Genomic DNA, 19,596 nt, shown 5'->3' with positions numbered 1-19,596 from the left:
ACCACTCTTATTCAACACAGTCCTGGAAGTCCTAGCCACAGCAATCAGACAAGAAGAAGAAATAAAAAGCATTCAAATAGGAAAAAAAGAAGTAAAACTATCATTATTTGCAGATGATATGATATTATATATAGAAAACCCTAAAGTCTTAGTCAAAAAACTACTGGATCTGATAAATGAATTCTGCAAAGTGGCAGGATATAAAATTAATACTCAGAAATCAGAGACATTTCTATACACCAATAGTGAACAGTCAGAAAGAGAAATTAAGGAAACAATCCCCTTCACTATTACAACCAAAAAAAATAAAGTACCTAGAAGTAAATCTAACAAAGGAGACTAAAGACTTGTACTCGGAAAATTATAAAACATTGATAAAAAAAAAATCAGGAAAGATACAAACAAGTGGAAGCATATACCATGCTCATGATTAGGAAGAATAAACATTATTAAAATATCTATATTACCCAAAGCAATTTATAAATTCAATGCAATACCAATTAAAATACCAATGACATACTTTAAAGATATAGAACACATATTCCAAAAATTTATATGGAACCAAATGAGAACATGAATAGCCTCAGCAATCTTAAAAAAAAAGAATAAAGTGTGAGGTATCACACTTCCTGATGTCAATGTTATACTACAAGGCCATTGTACTCAAAACAGCCTGGTACTGGCATAAGAACAGGCATATAGATCAATGGAACAGAACAGAGAACCCAGAAATAAACTCACAGCTCTATGGACAACTGATATTTGACAAAGGAGGTAAGGGCATACATTGGAGTAAAGATAGCTTCTTTAATAAATGGTGTTGGGAAAACTGGACAGCTACCTTCAAGAATATGAAACTAGACCACCAACTTATACTATTCACAAAAATAAACTCAAAATGGATAAAATACTTAAATATAAGCTGTGAAACCATAAGCATTTTAGAAGAAAACATAGGCAGTAAGCTCTCTGACATCTCTCGCAGCAATATATTTGCTGATTTATCTCCACGGGCAAGTGAAATAAAAGACAGGATAAACAAATGGGACTATATCAAACTAAAAAGCTTTTGCACAGCTAAAGACAATAAAAACAGAATAAAAAGACAAACTACACAATGGGAGAACATATTTGACAATACGTCTGATAAGGGGTTAATAACCAAAATTTATAAAGAACTTGTAAATCTCAACACCAGGAAGACAAACAATCCAATCAAAAATGGGCAAAAGAAATGAATAGACACTTCTCCAAAGAGGACATACAGATGGCCAATAGGCAAATGAAAAAATGCTCAACATCACTAATCATTAGAGAAATGCAAATTAAAACCACAATGAGATATCACCTCACACCAGAGAGAATGGCGCTCATCAACAAAACAACACAGAATAAGTGCTGGCGAGGATGTGGAGAAAAGGGAACCCTCCTGCACTGCTCATGGAAATGCAGACTAGTGCAGCCTCTGTGGAAAACAGTATGGAGATTCCTCAAAAAATTAAAAATCGAACTGCCTTTTGTCCCAGCTATCCCATTTTTAGAAATATACCCTAAGAACACTATAGAACTGTTCCAAAAGGAGAAATGCACCCCATGTTTGTGGCAGCATTGTTCACAATAGCAAAGATCTGGAAACAGCCCAAGTGTCCGTCAGAGGACAAGTGGATTACAAAGCTTTGGTACATATATACTATAGAATACTACTCAGCCATAAGAAATGATGACATCAGATCATTTACAATAACATGGATGGACCTTGATAACATTATACGGAGTGAAATAAGTAAATCAGAAAAAACTAAGAACTATATGAATTCATACATAGAAGGGACATAAAAATGAGACTCAGAGACATGGACAAGAATGTGATGGTAATGGGGGGTGGAGGTAGGAGGGTGGAAAGGGGGCAAGGAGGGAGAGAGAGGGGATGGGAGGAGGGGAGGGGCACAAAGAAAACCAGATAGAAGGTGACAGAAGACAATTTGACTTTGGGTGAGGGGTATGCAGCATAATCAAATGTCAGAATAATATGGAGATTTTTTCTCTGAACATATGTACCCTGATTTATCAATGTCACTGCATTGAAATTAATAATAATAAAAAAATCAAATGCTTCCTCATTTTCTCTTACTTGCTTCCAATGCCTTAAAATCTCCAACACCTCACAGAAACTCGCACCACTATCTGAAGCACCGAAGGTTTTCAGAAGTTACCTTTTTCATGGAATTCTATCCTGATCTGTCTTGTACATGCCCACCCTTCTCTGGAGGACCCTACTGGCCATTTTTGGGCAAAGCATTGTTCTCTCCGGGCTTCACTAGGAGGCCTTGTGATATTTTTCTACTGCTTGCATGAGAGTGGCTGAGAGATGATACACTGGGCTGTTTACTAGGAGTATTCACCAAGAGTGTGGTTGAGACCATTAGGAATTCTGAAGGTGAACTTGTGCCGAGAGCATGTATGGTTAATGTATGGGATGTGTGATTGATGGCCTGATTCCATTCATTGTCTTCTTAGGTTGTTTTTTTTTTTCTTAAAAAAATGTTCTATTGGCAGCTGATGTGCAGTGAGTTGTTCATGTTCCACTTCCTAAAGTATTTCTTTGTAAATACTTAGGCAATCTGTGTATTCCTAAAGCTTAAGAGCCTCGGAGTTAGAAGATTTATTGAGAGAGAAAAGACTTGGTTGAGATGATCAGCAACTGGATAAAATACCCTGAGGAAAAAATGAGCAATTGCAAATATATTTGTAAAAATGAGTCAAGCAAAAATAATGAACTTTGTTAATTATGTATTGATCAGAAGGAAGGATGAGAGGAAAACCATTTTTATTAGAAAATTATATTTGAACAATTTTTTGTTTTCAGAAGACATCTTCAGCAAGGTTTACTACTACTTGGTCAGAAAATATGATTTATTGAACATAAACTATTGATTGCATGCCTGGGAGGAGCAACAAAAGTCCTAGGGTTCAGGACAAAAGGTGAGCTGCACTGACGGATCATGAATCACAACTATGTGTACAACAGAACTTTCCAGAAAACAGACTCATTGAAGTAGTAACTGAATCTCTTCTGTTCACTGCTGAATCCAGGAGGCATAGCACAGGGCTTGAGAGAGAATTCTCAACAGATGTTTGTTAAATAGATAGACAAACAGATGTTGTGCCAATGGGCACAGGATACCTAAAGTGATCCCCAATTATCTTTCCAGGATTTCCACAATTTTTGCAGCTTCCCTTTGTTGACCTTAAACAAACACACAGCCAGATATTTCCCCAGCAAGGCCACAAGCTCAGGGCCTACTTTGCCTTTCTTAAGTCTATTCCAGAAAATCCTCTTCCTTAGACCAGTCATACCCCCCAAAGTCATCTGGGAACACTTTTCAAAAAAAAAAAATACACTTTATTACTTTAATATGCTTTTCTTCCACAGAAAGGTCTATGACAGGGTCTGTTTTATAGCTGCCATTCTATCAGTTAAAAATCTTAAAGAGTACCTTTTAGGGACATATGCTTAGGTGAAACTCAGCTGTGTAAACTAGTGTGCTCAGTCTAATTTCAAATGGGACCTCCCTACCCTATGCACAGGCATTTATTCTTGTGCATTTTTACTTAGACAAAAACTGAAAAGAAATGCATCAGACTGCAGCAGTGGTTATCTTTAACACTCTTAAGCTTCATCATAAATTTCCCCGGCGTTCTGCACACTTTTTATGTTTTTATAATCAGAATCATGACCCCGTTTTCAAAAGTGGCTTCAGTCAGCAAGAAAATAATGCTAGAGATAAATCAAAGCTGCGATTTCTCTTGCTTTTTGGATGCAGAAACTGGAGATGGAGCCGGAATCCTCATTAAAATACAACAGAGAACAGGGTGCGGCTAACTCTAGGGTATTCCAATATATGACCGCAATCAACATAAACCAACGTCTTGTCTCAGGTTTAATAAAGAAAGCAGCAGCAGAGGGGCGCAGGGCCTGGGCTACATCTAAGAATTAAGTTTGACTTGGTTTAGAACCAGAGAAACTGGGGGAGATAGAACATCCTTGCTGGATAAGGGCTGGTTTTCTTACCTTCCAAGGAAGCTCCACACTTGATAGGGAATGGTGGAAGTTTGCATTCTGTATAGACCTTTGTGGACCTGCCATTCTGCTTGAAGGATTTGAAGGTATGAGAGGTCACAGCTCTTGGAGTGGGCAGTGTGAGGAATTGGGATGGCACTGACACCCAGGTATTGCTGGCTCAAGCATACATGAGAAGTGTTGTATAGACCAGTGGTAGTCAACTTAATCCGTACCATGCACTAGTGGGCGTTCCAGCTTTCATGGTGGTGGTAGCAGAGCAACCAAAGTATAAATAAAAAGATAGAATTAACTATAGTAAGTTGTTTTATAAAAATTTATTCTGCCAAACTTAGCGAAAATCTGACATAAAGTACTTGGTAAGTAATTATTATTATATGCTTTAACTTGCTGTAACTCTGCTTTATGAATTTTATAAAGTAAAGTTACTTCCCTACTTTATAAATCACCATGACTGTGGAACCAGTGGGCGGTTAGAAAATTTTACTACTAACAGAGATACAAAAGTGGGCGGTAGGTATAAAGAGATTGACTGCCCCTGCTGGAGACTGTGATATGCGGAGCTCATATTGTCTTTGCTGCTGTGCTAGCTCCATCTCCTTTCCAATCCTCAGAAGTCACTCATCTCTCACTTGACTGCTTCTAAGATCTTCATTCACTAGTGTTTGTTCTATTGCCAGCTAGCCCTTAGCTGGATCCTATCGCTCTTGTGGAAATCCTGCCCATTGCTTTTGAGTCCACAGTAAGTTCTCTTCCACGTGACAAGCCTTGTGCACTGGGGCATGACTGTTATAGACCAACCAACCCTCCATCACACTCTTTCCTCCAAGCTCTGGATCTACGCATGCTTTATGCTTTTTTGATGCAGGTCCCCAGCCGGAAATACCTCCTTATTTCTAACATTGAACTGACTCCCTTTGGCTTTCTGAAGTGTTTCCCTTCCAGTTCTGCAGCAAAGCCCAGTTCTTTGTATATTTCTTTCATTTCTGTTTACTCTCCTGATGAGACTGAAGCTGTTTGAAGGCTGATTCCTATACTTTTCTCTGTACTCTCACATCTCCTAGTATGTAGTCCTGCTAATAGAAAGCACTATTCATTTTATTTCAATTCAACAAATATTTATCATCTCATTTCCTTTTCAATAGCTTAAATTTTAGTTAAAATTTATGCTTACATTTTAAGAAAGAGTTTAGTTTGTTTTCCCCCCGTATCATTTATTTTTCCCAGAATCTAGATATAATAATTAACTGTAGGAAGACAGTGCTCAATACTCTTTAAACATCATATTAGGGTTTTAAAATTAGCTCAGTACAGGGGGTCCACGGGTTACAACAGTCTAGACATATATTTTTAAAATTTATTTATTAAATTTAATGCAGTGACATTGATAAATCAGGGTATATATGTTCAGAGAAAACATCTCTAGATTATTTTGACATTTGATTGTGCTGTATACCCCCAAAGTTAAATTGTCTTCTGTCACCTTCTATCTGGTTTTCTTTGTGCCCCTCCCCTTCTCCAACCCCTGTCTCCTTCTTTACCCCCTCCCCCCTCCCCCCACCCCCCACCCCTGTTGCCATCACATTCTTGTTCATGTCTCTGAGTCTCATTTTTATGTCCCTTCTATGTATGGATTCATAGTTCTTAGTTTTTTTCTGATTTACTTATTTCACTCCGTATAATGTTATCAAGGTCCATCCATGTTATTGTAAATGATCCGATGTCATCATTTCTTATGGCTGAGTAGTATTCCATAGTATATATGTACCAAAGCTTTTTAATCCACTCGTCCTCTGACGGACACTTGGGCGGTTTCCAGATCTTCGCTATGACATTTCCAGTTTATGATGCTCACTCCCATAAAAACTTTTAAAAATTGAGATGCTATTAACATCGTACTGACGGACTACCTGGGTGCACTAGTTTGGGTGCATGCTGTGGAAGAATACGCAGTAATGTGGCCTCTGAGTGAGGGAGTTGATGTCCTTTAGTACGCTTACGTGCATCATTTTGGACTGTTAAAAGGGCAAATGATTCATTTGTGTTAGGCTATGATGTGTTTTGGCTTACACCAAAATTTGGGTTATGTCACTGTCGTAGAAACAGAACTATGTTGTAACCTGAGGACCCCTTGTATTTATAAACATGAATTCCTATTCTAGCAGAACTGGAAAACTAAAACTTGACATACCAACACATTTACTCAATATTTAACATTATATATCACACATGGACTTCAACAGAAAGAGTTTCGTTTTATAGGAAAGGCAGTATCTGCTTACTGCAGTGATGTCTCTGGGCTGTCAGGCCCTGAAGAAAGGCAAACGCCCTGTCGGCTTCCTCCAATGCCACTCTCCAGTTAGAAAAGAGACGTTAGTGCCTGGAGCTCTAACAAAGCTTTGGAGGCGGGCTTTGTTGATTAGATCATATTCATCAATGCTCTAGAGCTATTGAAACTTTGGAACATAAAGCATGGAGGGAAATACATACCAGGATGGTGGGATTGTAGGCACTGTGCTATTGGGCAAGGACACGTCACACATCATCTACCTCTGTTTACATGGATGCCTGTGGTTTGAACATAGGGAACAGAAGCTGGTGCCTATATTTTTCTGAGAATGGAATTAAGGGGATTTGAGAGACTTGATGTTAGATGGTTACATTTATTTATTTTTAGAAAGGGATATACATCTTAGTTATTACAGAGCTATAGTGAGTTCTCAGAATGGCCTAGATACTGTGCTTATTTATTTTATTTATTTTTATATTATTGTGGTAAGAACATTTAACATGAGATCTACCTTCTATATATATATATATATATATATATATATATATACATTTAAATTTATTGACTTTAAAGAAAGAGAAAGGGAGGGAGTTAGAAAGAGAGAGAGAGGAACATTGATCTGTTCTTATATGCCTGATCCTATACGCTGGGATTGAACCAGCAACCTCTGCACTTCAGGATGATGCTCTAACCCAGTGGTCAGCAAACTTGTTAGCCAACAGAGCCAAATATCAACAATACAATGATTGAAATTTCTTTTGAGAGTCAAATTTTTTAAACTTAAACTATACAGGTAGGTACATTCCTTATCGAGGTAGCGCCCGTACGTGGTATTTTGTGGAAGAGCCACACTCAAGGGGCCAAAGAGCCGCATGTGGCTCAGGAGCCACGGTTTGCAGATCCCTGCTCTAACCAACTCATCCATCCAGCTAGGGCAAGACCTACTTTCTTTAATTTTTATTTATTTATTTATTTTACAAAATTTGAAGTCAGTGATGTGATAATGCTGACATTACATGTACTGTTCAGGGTTGTACAGTAGGTCTCTGGGCTGTGTCTTGTTCAACTGAAACCTGATGCCCTTTGGTTAGCAAGTCCCCATTTCCCTCTCACCCCGCCCCTGCCAACCACCATTCATTCCACTTTTAAATCTTCTGAATTTACTATTTTGGATACCACGTGTAAGTGGAATCATGAATTATTTGTTCTTCTGTGATTGGCTAATTTCACTTAGCAGTTAGTTTAGTTTTGAAAGTACATTTTACAGAAACCTGAAGTTTTTGTTTAGATTTAAAGTAGAATTTAAGAGCCACTCACTGCAATGGTGTTTTGCTTTATTTTGTTTTGTGTGGGCTCACTTTCTTCCTCCCTCCCTCCATCTCTCCCTTCCTTCCTTCCTTCTTTTCTTTCTCCCTCCCTACCTCCCTCCTTTCCTTTTCCCTTCTTCCTTCCTTCCTTCCTTCCTTCCTTCCTTCCTTCCTTCCTTCCTTCCTTCCTTCCTTCCTTCCTTCCTTCCTTCCTTCCTTCCTTCCTTCCTTCCTTCCTTCTTGATAAACTATGGAATGAGTAGAACCTCTCATTTATGAAGTTCCTACCATGTGACTGTCACTCCTGGCTTTCTTCCAGGCATCAGGTTGCTGAATTCTCACAGTGACAACATGAGTATGTACTATTATCCCCAAATACACACAAGAAACCGAGATTAGGTAACCCACCATGTCTAGCAAATGGGAAAGTCAGAATCTGAAAATAGGTTTCTCTCTCTTTGTCATTTTTTAAAAAATTTATGATCTTTTCTTTTCCAGAAGAAAAATGGTAAGTGTTCATTTGGTTACTAGGCTGAGAAATTTGGCACATTTATTTTTGCAAATGTGGGTTTTCGAAATATCTCTTTTTACTTGACATTTTACTTTGAACATTTTAATAACTATCTAAACTTAGACTAAATAGCTGATTGTACAAGGGATTTTTTTTCTTTTTTCTTTTTTTTGTATTTTTCTGAAGTTGGAAACAGGGAGGCAGTCAGACAGACTCCTGCATGCGCCTGACCGGGATCCACCCAGCATGCCCACCAGGGGGCGATGCTCAGCCCATCTGGGGTGTTGCTCTGTTGCAACCAGAGCTGTTCTAGAGCCTGAGGCAGAGGCCACAGAGCCATCCTCAGTGCCCAGGCCAAGTTTGCTCCAATGGAGCCTTGGCTGCGGGAGGGGAAGAGAGAGACAGAGAGGAAGGAGAGGGGGAGGGGTGGAGAAGCAAATGGGTGCTTCTCCTGTGTGCCCTGGCCGGGAATCGAACCCGGGACTCCTGCACGCCAGGCTGATGCTCTACCACTGAGCCAACTGGCCAGGGCCAGGGATTTTATATCTTTACTTTAAAAGTGTTAACTAATTTGATTCTTTTGGGAACTAGATGGACAATTTCAAGGACAAGTCTTTAATATCATCAGAATTTAATTGATCTGAGTACTCTTTAATTCAAGTTATTTTTTTGAGACATTATGATTAATACTTAGATATAGAAGGTATACTTAAGAAGAAACAGGGAAAGATGAGAAAATAAACAAACTGATCCTGACATGAAGGGAGAGGCTGTTCCCTCTGAGTTTGGATAAGTGTTCAAAAAGTTTGAATATTACGGCTAAGCTGATTAGAAAGCCTGCTAATAAACTTTATGGTGGCACTTCCTTATGCATAATACCGTTGTTCCTCTATGCATTTTAAACACTTCATTTTAACATTTGTAACCCAACCTCAGTAAGATTTTCAGCAGTGTTCTTTGAAAAATAAAAGCCTCACCAAAAAAGACATACAGATGACAAATAAACAGGATCATGTGTCATCAGCGGCATGCAAATGAAAACAATGAGACACCACTACACATTTATTAGAATAGCCCAAATCTGGAGCACTGACAACACCGGATGCTGGTGAGGATGTGGAGCGACAGGAACTCCCCCATTCATCGCTGGGAATGCAAAAGGGTGCAGCCACTTTGGAAAACTGTGGGTAGTTTCTTACAAACTAAACATGCTTTGACCATATGATCCAGCTCCTTGCCATTTATGCAAAGAAGTTGAAATTGTCTGTCCACACAAAAGTCTGCACAGGAATGCTTACAAGCAGCTTTCTTCATTATTTCCAAAACATGGAAGCAACTAAGATGTCCTTCAATAGGTGATGGATAAATAAACTGTGCTACATCCAGAAAATGGGGCATTATTCACTCCTGCAAAGAAAATGAACTATCAAGCCACGAAAAGCCCTGGGGGAAACTTAAATGCATGTTACTGCATGCAAAAAGCCAGTCTGAAAACCTACCTATTGTAAAATTCCAACTATCTGACATTCCCCAAAAGGCAAAATTATAAAGACAGTGAAAACATCAGTGATTGGAGGGGAGGGCTGGATGAACAGGCAGAGCGCAGAGGGTATTTAAGACAGTGAAACTATTCTGTGTGATACTTTATTTATTATTATTACTATTATTATTATTTTTATTTTACAGAGACAGAGAGTCAGAGAGAGGGATAGATAGGGACAGACAGACAGGAACAGAGAGAGAGAGAGAGAGAAGCATCAATCATCAGTTTTTCGTTGGGACACTTTAGTTGTTCATTGATTGCTTTCTCATATGTGCCTTGACCATGGGCCTTCAGCAGACCAAATAACCCCTTGCTCAAGCCAGGGACCTTGGGTCCAAGCTGGTGAGCTTTGCTCAAAACAGATGAGCCCGCGCTCAAGCTGGCGACCTCGAGGTCTCGAACCTGCGTCTTCTGCATCCTATTTTGACGCTCTATCCACTGTGCCACCACCTGGTCAGGCTGTGTGATACTTTTATGGTGGATGCATGTCATTGTACATTTATCCAAACCCACTAAATATACAACCCAAAGAGTAAAGTGTAATGTAAAAATATGGGCCTGGGGGATTATGATTTGTCAATGTGGGTTCATCAGTTGTACCAATGTACTACTCTGGGGGGGGGGTGTTGATAATGGAGGAGATCAGGTGTGTGTGAAGGCAAGGGGGGTGAGAAATGGGAAATCGCTCTACCTTCTGCTCAAATTTGTTGTGAACTTAAAAAAAATAAAGTCTATTTAAAAATTAACTCATGTAGGTACAAGATATGATTATACTAAAAAACAGATAAATACAATACTCAAAAACATAAAAGCTAACTAAAGGGAAGGACTTCCATTTGTTGTCTGATTATTTTGCAAATGCTTTAAATAAAGCTAGGCAGGCATTAGTGGAAGTGGTTTCACTGATTATTTTACCACCACCAGCTTCTATTTTAAACATCGAACTATTTATACCTGTATAAGCATGAAATATGAGTAAATAATGACACATAAACATACAATTGTATCATCTCTTTATTGGTATCAGGTGCTAGTTTATTTTTTCAATTGTCTAATCAGATGTTTAAACACAACCCATTTGAGTCATTTGGGAAGTGCTACATAGAAATATCACCATGTGGCTTCATGGTTTATGTATCTTTAATATCTGTAATTTAGGACAGTGATGAATACAGACAAGATTGCTGCTTTGGGCTAGATGTATTTCTCTGGTAGAAATCGCTGTTGGGACTGTATCAGCATCAAATTAAAGTCTCAGACATGATTGATAGCAACATTGAGACTTTAGAATACAAATGGTCTGGTTTGCTTTTCAAATATTTGTAAATATAAACGGTTGTAAAACAAGACATTATTTAAAAGTAAGTTTGTGGGAAAAAAGTTTTCTACTGTTCTATAAAATCCAGGCAATGTTGTCATGAAATTTGACTAGATGAGAAACTAAAGAACTAGGTAAACCAATGCAAGGACTTACTTGACTCTTAAATAAATAAATAAAAATATATAACTAAGCACCCCAAAGCTAACTAGTCTTTCAGAGACTGAATGTTTGTAGGTAAACCACTAGTTTCTAAGTAAAATGTTTATTTCACACACACACACACACAAATATGTATTTTATATGTCTGTACATGATACGTGTTATCAGGTGGTGCTTTGAACACTTAACTATCTTTCTAATCTATCTTTAGTATGCCTATATAGTATTATTATATTACCTATAATATGTATATGTTTTATATAATATGAACATAGACATTTAAAAAGTATAAGGGGCCCTGGCCGGTTGGCTCAGCGGTAGAGCGTTGGCCTGGCGTGCGGGGGACCTGGGTTCGATTCCCGGCCAGGGCACATAGGAGAAGCGCCCATTTGCTTCTCCACCCCTCCTCCTTCCTCTCTGTCTCTCTCTTCCCCTCCCGCAGCCAAGGCTCCATTGGAGCAAAGATGGCCCGGGCGCTGGGGATGGCTCCTTGGCCTCTGCCCCAGGCGCTAGAGTGGCTCTGGTCGCGGCAGAGCATCGCCCCTTGGTGAGCAGAGCCTCGCCCCTGGTGGGCGTGCTGGGTGGATCCCGGTCGGGCGCATGCGGGAGTCTGTCTGACTGTCTCTCCCCATTTCCAGCTTCAGAAAAATTAAAAAAAATAAAATAAAATAAAAAGTATAAGGTAAAAATAAAAAACTAATATTTAACTTCTCTTTACTCATTTGTGGTGTACATTATTTTTCTCTGATTAACTTTTTTTTTTTAAGAGAGAGAAACAGAGAGAGGAACAGATATGGACAGACAGACAGGAAGGACAGAGATGAAAAGCATCAATTCTCTGTTGTAGCATCTCAGTTGTTCATTGGTTGCTTTCTCACATGTACCTTGACCAGAGGCCACTAAAATCTTATTAATGTGTTCTGGTGGCTTACTTCTTAAATGTCTTGCTCACAGCGAGAGCCTCATAGTACCACAGACTGTTATTTGAAGGCAGAATACGCACTCGTGTGAGGCTTAAATCATTAGTTATAGCGGATAAAAATTCATACTTTAAATGGCCTTCTTGATAATTTCATTTGGGGACCCCGTCTGATATCATTACTATTTTTACTTCAAGTGGAGACAAAAAAGAGCTTGTTTTAGTAGTAGGAAATGGGTCAGTTCTGACATTTTCTTGTTGTTCTCATGTACTTTCATGAAACATATAGGTCACCCATGGTTTCTTTGGAGACATATTTTAAAGCTGTGTTTCTATATTGTGTTGGTTATTTGAATTAAAATAGTTGAAATAATGTATTTTTAAACACAGTTAACCAGAAGCCCACCTTAGACTTCTGATGACAAATGGGGAGTTAAGGTTTCACTACCCTCAGTGCCCCCTTTTGGTGGAACTTCCACTCTGTCCTTAGCATTTGTCTTAGAAGCTTGACTATATGATGTATGTCTATCCGAGTAGTAAATGTGAGTAAAGCTCACATTTTCCTTAATTTTAGAACAGTATACTAATAAAGCATTAGTTTTCTTAGGACCCCAATGGATCATCTTGGCAAATCCTGCTGCGAATATATGCATGCCAGTCTGGAAGCCTCTGACGTGTACATATGATGAGTGAATGAGCTCTTTAGAAAAAGATAGCTATTTGGATTGCCTTTGTGCAAGTGGCATATTTAATTTATAAATCTTATTTTTTTCTAAATGGAAGCACACTTAAATATCCAAAAATGTTTTTTATTTGAATTTTTAAATTGAATGTTGGGATGACAATGGTTTGCAAAACCAGACAGGTTTCAAGCGCACAGCTCAGTGAACCACCATCTGCCCACTGCATTGTGTGCCCGCCGCCCCTAGCAACCTCTCTCTCTGTCCCCGTTTTTGACCCAGAGCGTCTCATCTAGAGTAAGCACAAAATATTGCACACACAGATGGAGCAGTGCTCAGATGGACAGCTTCATCATAATACAGAGGAGGGAAAGAGAAGAGGGGAACAACTGCTGGGCTGGAGTCACACCTGCCACTCTGTGCCCTTCTAATGTAGTATTCTGCTACTCCATTTAGTTCAATTCTCCTTTCTATTTGGATGTTTCAAATACTTTTATCTCCAGCGCTGTACTTACTAAATTCTGAAGGTACATGACCTCTTAAAGTGTAAAGGCACCTGGACTATATCTAATCTAACTCCTACTGAAGGCATGAACCACTTCCACAAATGCCTCAGAGACCCAAGTTGTAACAATCATGGCAGAGAATAACCAATATGCTGCTGAATTCCTTCCAGCATCCCCCTTTGTTCTTTTCTTTCTGAAACATCAAATATACGTGAAGCAAACATGAAACAATAAAGGAAAGTACTGGGAATGTTTTGGTGCAGCATAGAGTGACTTTGTTAGGCTCCTTGATTTGGCCCTTGTGCCTTTATTAATGTAGAGCAGAAGTACAATCACTTTTGTAGCAGATAGAATTTGAGAACTTCTGTAATCCTTTTGTCCACCAATCATACTGACTGTCCCCATTTTAAGCATCTTTGAAAGCATTTCTGCTAAGTGGCATTCATCATCACTGACTTGAGCATCTGACTTTTGGAAAGAATGAAATCCTAGAGATTGGTTTTTTTTAACGTGTTTATTTATGTTTCTAACCATCAACTCCATTTATATGTTTTTGAATTTTCATTGTGCTCAGCTGATGAATTAGCTCTAGGTTTTATATCATGTTTAGATTGTGATTATAACCTTGTTCCCCTTGCCCCCACTTTTGACTCTGAGTGTTCTTTCAGAGCGAGACCCTAAATTATGCATCATTTTATTTACCAAGGCAGACAATGTAAATTTTGTAACATTAAGTGTGTAATTTGTTTTGATTTGGCTGCCGAAATAATACAAAATTTGTTTGCAGCAGGAATATCCTTTCATAACTTGAAATGAGCTATAAGGCTGGGCATGAATTGCTAACGAGAGAAGGAGGTAGTATTGAATGAAGGACTAGGGACCTAGGGGGAAACTGTCGTAATTCGTAGTGGCAGCACAGAAAGGCAAAGAATTGTATCCTAAGTTGTAGGGCAAAGTTCAGTCGTGAGCAGCTACCTTTAATGACCTGTCATGTTTTGATATCTGGTTGGGAAGGACTTGTCTACATGGTCCTTGGACAGAGGCAGTTTGAATACTAGGATAAATATTGACATCTTTAACCCTAAAATTAGCTTGTGCATGTATTATTTATAGTAGTTACATATTATGTATAATATATCTATATAGTAATATATGTAAAACTATATATGTTTATAATTACCAAAAGAAGGACTATTTCCCCACTTTCCAGCCCCTGCGCATATCTACTACTCATATCCTGCCCTTCCCTGACATCTATCAAGCCTGTGACACCCCATGGGCCTGACGATAAAGTGGGCTTTGCAGCTGTTTGTTCCTCAGAGTGAATGAACTTACTTGATCCTTTCCTGAAGCAGGTTTTAATCTACAAATCTCTAATTGTCCACGGGAGAGGCAGAGAGAAGGCCTGTGTTGTGGGAATTTGTGGTTTCTATACAGCAAGCCTCATGGCACAATTGTTCTGTCTGGGGGCCCATCCTGCCTATGAGAAACTTCCAGGCTGGTCAGGGACCCTGGATGATTTCCTGCCACCATTTCAGAGAGAGACTTGATGCTGTAAAATAACAGAAATTGGCAAACCTCATCAGAAACAGTGACATAAATGCTTTAATGCTTTCCCAAATGCTTTAAACAAACAAAAAAGTGTGATAACAAAGAAAGTAACTCTGCCTTCCTTAAAGCAATGGCTTTGCCAGGGCAGCCGGGTAGCTGCAGAATTGTGGAGTTGGAGGGCCACAGAGGCAACTTCGGGGATTTGCTGTAGAAAGATCAGAATCAAATAATGTAGAGGGGAGAAGTTGGGGTCAATCTATCAGATCTCAGCAGAGGGCAATTGGAACTTTCCCAAATATCCACCCTTTTGTGACACCAGGTGTTGAGCGAGGGCGTTGGTCTGTAGCTGCTGGGCGGTCTGCCAGACTAGTCTAGAATCTCCAGAATTTGCTCATCTTCTGTTTTGAAGCAATTTTATTATCCAGCTTTGGTCACCACTCCATTCCTTCATTCCCTTGTCTTTAACTCCGCATTTGTTAAATGCTTGCTGTGCGCAAGGCATGATGGGTGCAGTTTAAATAGAAGCTGCGGTCACATGGTGGGACCTATCGGTCTCCTTCAAGGCTGAGCATAAGCCTCCATATCAGCTGATGACTATAGCTCCACCCTCTGAATTATATTATGGCCATTATTGTTTCTATCCCCATTCTCAAAATGGTGTGGCATTTTCTGAGCTCTTACCATAGGCTAGGCCAGGGGTCGGGAACCTATGGCTCGCGAGCCAGATGTGGCTCTTTTGATGGCTGCGTCTGCCTTGCAGACAAATCTTTAATAAAAAAAATAATAACGGGCTGACCAGGCAGTGGCGCAGTGGATAGAGCGTCGAACTGGGATGTGGAAGACCCAGGTTCAAGACCCCGACATCGCCAGCTTGAGTGTGGGCTTATCTGGTTTGAACAAAAATTCACCAGCTTGGACCCAAGGTCGCTGGCTCAAGCAAGGGGTTTAATAATAACGTTAAAAATATAAAACATTCTCATGTATTACAATCCATTCATTTTCTACCGCTCATGTTCATGGTTGCGGGTGGCTGGAGCCAATCACAACTGTCCTCTGGGACAATACCAAATTTTTATTGGATAATGCATAATGTACATGGGCTCTCACGGAATTACATTTTAAAATATGTGGTGTTCATGGCTCTCTCAGCCAAAAAGTTTCCCGACTCCTGGGCTAGGCACTATTCCAACATGAATATAGATTATTTCTTATAATCCCTTAAAGCAGTGGTCCCCAACCTTTTTTGGGCCACAGACAGGTTTAATGTCAGAAAATATTTTCACAGACTGCCTTTAGGGTGGGACAGATAAATGTATCACGTGACCAAGACAAGCATCAAGAGTGAGTCTTAGACGGATGTAACAGAGGGAATCTGGTCATTTTTAAAAAATAAAACATTGTTCAGACTTAAATGTAAATAAAACTGAAATAATGTAAGTTATTTATTCTTTCTCTGCGGACCGGTACCAAATGGCCCACGGACTGGTACTGGTCTGTGGCCCGGGGTTTGGGGAACATTGCTTTAAAAAACCCTATGAGGTAGGTGTCCATATTGGCATTATTACCATTTACCATCATTATTATCACTATTAAAAGCTTTTTAGGCAGAAAGATATTGCCTCATGTAGCTATTATGTGGCAGAGCCAGGCATGAACTGAATGCCTACATTGTCCAAGCTCTGTCCCATTATGTTTAGATGAAGTATTCATCAGAGTTTGCTGGAGAGAAATTCATGACTATAGATATATTCTCCTAAAATGTATTTTAAAAATTAGTTTGTCTTGATTATTGTTGTAGCATCAAGATTATCCATTTTCCTTTAAGAAATGGCATGGCTTCCCCCCACCCCCAAATCCCAGTTAAGTGGTTTGGGAAATTAACATGTCAAATGTGAATGAATGATGCTAGGTTTGAAGTTGAAAATCCATGCGGAGGCTGTGTTGACGATATAACCTTTGAGGTGATTTATTCCTACATATGATAATGCTCATTAATGTCAGGGATATTGCCTTACAAATTAAATTAGTAATTTATTAAAATTTAGCTTTCCCTCCTGTCTCCTCTCATGAATGGTTTTCAGTTCAGCATACAGAATTTTTTACCAGATACTTACTACAGTCAAATTGCTTCAGGAGACTTTGTTCCGTAACATATATTCTCACCCATAATTATTCATCAACCAACCTTCTTTTATTGAGAACCTAATATGTGCTTATCGCTACTCAAGATGCGTAGGATAAATGATTTCCAGTTTTGATGGGAGCTGCAAACTTGTTCTCCACTCACCTTTTGCCTGTGCAGTTTTCTTTTCTCTTTGAAAGCAGGGGACGGTGTCTTCTGCTGAGTTCTGTCCCTGAGCAAATGGAGAGCCCAGTGTCTGGAATACCATGGACACACAACAAAGTATTCTGACGAAGAGCTAAAATAAACAGAAATCAAACTATTAGTGTTTTAAAGTCTCCAGCCATTTGTGACTGTGAAAATAGTTTTTAGCCATGTTGAAGCATTGTAATTGACGCTGTGTCCTCACTCCAGCCAGGTGGGTAGTTCTGCCTAAACAGTCCGATTCCAGTTCATAAAGTGTCGCCACAGTCGGTGGCATTTTAATTTGGAGTTACTTTCTAGAATGTGAATGCAGTCTCGCCAAGACATAGCCCAGCTACTTACTTCTTTTCCAACAGATTGTGGGGATCTTAAAAATAAACTACCTGCAGTTTGCTTTTGGCATCGCTCATGACGTCTTACAAGTCATTTGCAGCACTAATGAACTTCATAGCATGGTTTTCACTCTTTCTTGCCAAATAATGTATTACAGCTTAATTACCCCCTCCCCTGAAAGTCTCAGCCTGCCAGACTATAATGAGGGAAGAGAATAAGAGTCAGAGTGAACATTTGAACAGAGCTGAAATGCTCCATGGTTGCCTTTCAAACAGGCTTCCTCTTCTGTAACTGAAATCCTAACTTGCAGTCCAACAAAACAGGGTTTTTGAAATAAAAGAACTAAATTGAAGTAGGCCATTTTTAGGTTGATGTGTTTTAAGTATAGCTCTTGGATCTAGGAACAAAGAGAGGTTGTGGCCAAAGTAAATAGGATTTGATATACTGTTTCTCTGAGTTGCCTGGGGGTTATTGTCACCAAAGCAAATAGAATTTGATATAATGGTTCTCTGAGTCCCTGGGGGTTAGTCGAGATTATTTTGGTTCTAGGCAACAAATACTGAGTCTAGGCAAACAAACAAACAAAAACATAAGCAAACAAACAAAAAGATTTTCCAGGAGGATGTTGGTTAGCATGTATATTCAAAGGGAAAACTGGTCAAGCTTCAAAACGGGCAAAGACAGCTAGGACCATGTCTTCAGCGCCTTTGTGATTTGCTGTGTCTCCTGTCTGTGGATCTTCCTGTGAGGATTTGGTTCTTTTGGGCAAGTTTTTCTGGGTGGTAGTTGAAACCACCAAGAGCAGGGTCATTAGCATTCAGCTCTGGGGTCAGAAAGAAAAGGACTGTCTTTCTTCTTTCAGAGTCAGAGGGTCCTGGGGAGAAACTCTGATTGGTGCAGCTGGGGTCATGTGAGCCTTCTTTAGAGCCTCCTGTTCTGGGATGTTACTGAGCCACTCTGCATCTCAACTTCCTTATCTGTAAAATGGAGATAATTATAAGCTTTCCTCCCCCAATTTTTAATTTTTTAAAATTTATTGATATTTAGGGAGAGAGTGAGAAACACTGATTTGTTATTCCCTTACCGTATTTCTCCATGTATAAGATGCTCCCATGTATAAGACACATCTTAATTTTGGGGCCCAAAATTTGAAAAAGAAATGTATTGCATAAACTTATTGAACTCAAGTTTTATTCATCATAAAATTCATACAACTCCTCATCACTGTCAAATGCAAGTTAAAAAAGTCTACAATCACTGCATAAGCCACACCCAGTTTTTAGACCCCAAATTTTTTGGAAAAAGGTGTGTCTTACACATGAGGAGATATGGCATTTATTGATTGATTCCTATATGTGTCCTGACCAGGGATCAAACCCACAATCTTGGTGTATCTGGACAATGCTCTAACCAGCTGAGCTACTACTCGTCCAGGGCCATGATAAGCTTTTAAAATGAGATGAATGTCACCTGGAAAGTTGGGTAAAGAAGTCTTTTGTTGGGTCCCACACTGAAAAGGGCTGTTATAAGCTAAATTATTTCCCCTTCAAACTCATATGTTGACTCTAACCTCATTTTTCAGAATGCAACTGTATTTGGAGATGGGGTCTTAAGGAGGTGATTGTGTAACAATGAGGCGGTTAGGGTCTAATCCAATTTACTAGTGCTCTTATAAGAGGAGGAAATTTGGACACTGGACAGGATAGCAGGGGTGCAAGCACACAGGAAAAACCACGTGAGGACACAGCCATCTATAAGCCCAGGAGCGAGGCCTCATAGAAATAACCAACCTATTGACACCTTGATCTCAGACTCCAGCCTCCGAGCTGTGTGATAGTAAATTTCTGCTATCCTAGCCCCCACCCCCCAAGTATGTAGCATTTTGTGATGGCCCTTCTAGCAAATTTACACAAGGGCTTTGCATATAACCAACTTGAAGACACTTCAAGATTTGTTGCCTTCTTTTGTCTCATAGAAAAGTTATTGAAACATCAGGAATGAGCTGGGTGATTGGGAATTCTGGGAGAAGACCCTCAACACCAGGAGGAGCGGGCGAAGCATGGAACCGG

The sequence above is a fragment of the Saccopteryx bilineata genome, chromosome 11 (genome assembly GCF_036850765.1).
Source record: "Saccopteryx bilineata isolate mSacBil1 chromosome 11, mSacBil1_pri_phased_curated, whole genome shotgun sequence".
Classification (NCBI taxonomy): domain Eukaryota; kingdom Metazoa; phylum Chordata; class Mammalia; order Chiroptera; family Emballonuridae; genus Saccopteryx; species Saccopteryx bilineata.
Note: the sequence above shows the minus strand (reverse complement) of the source record.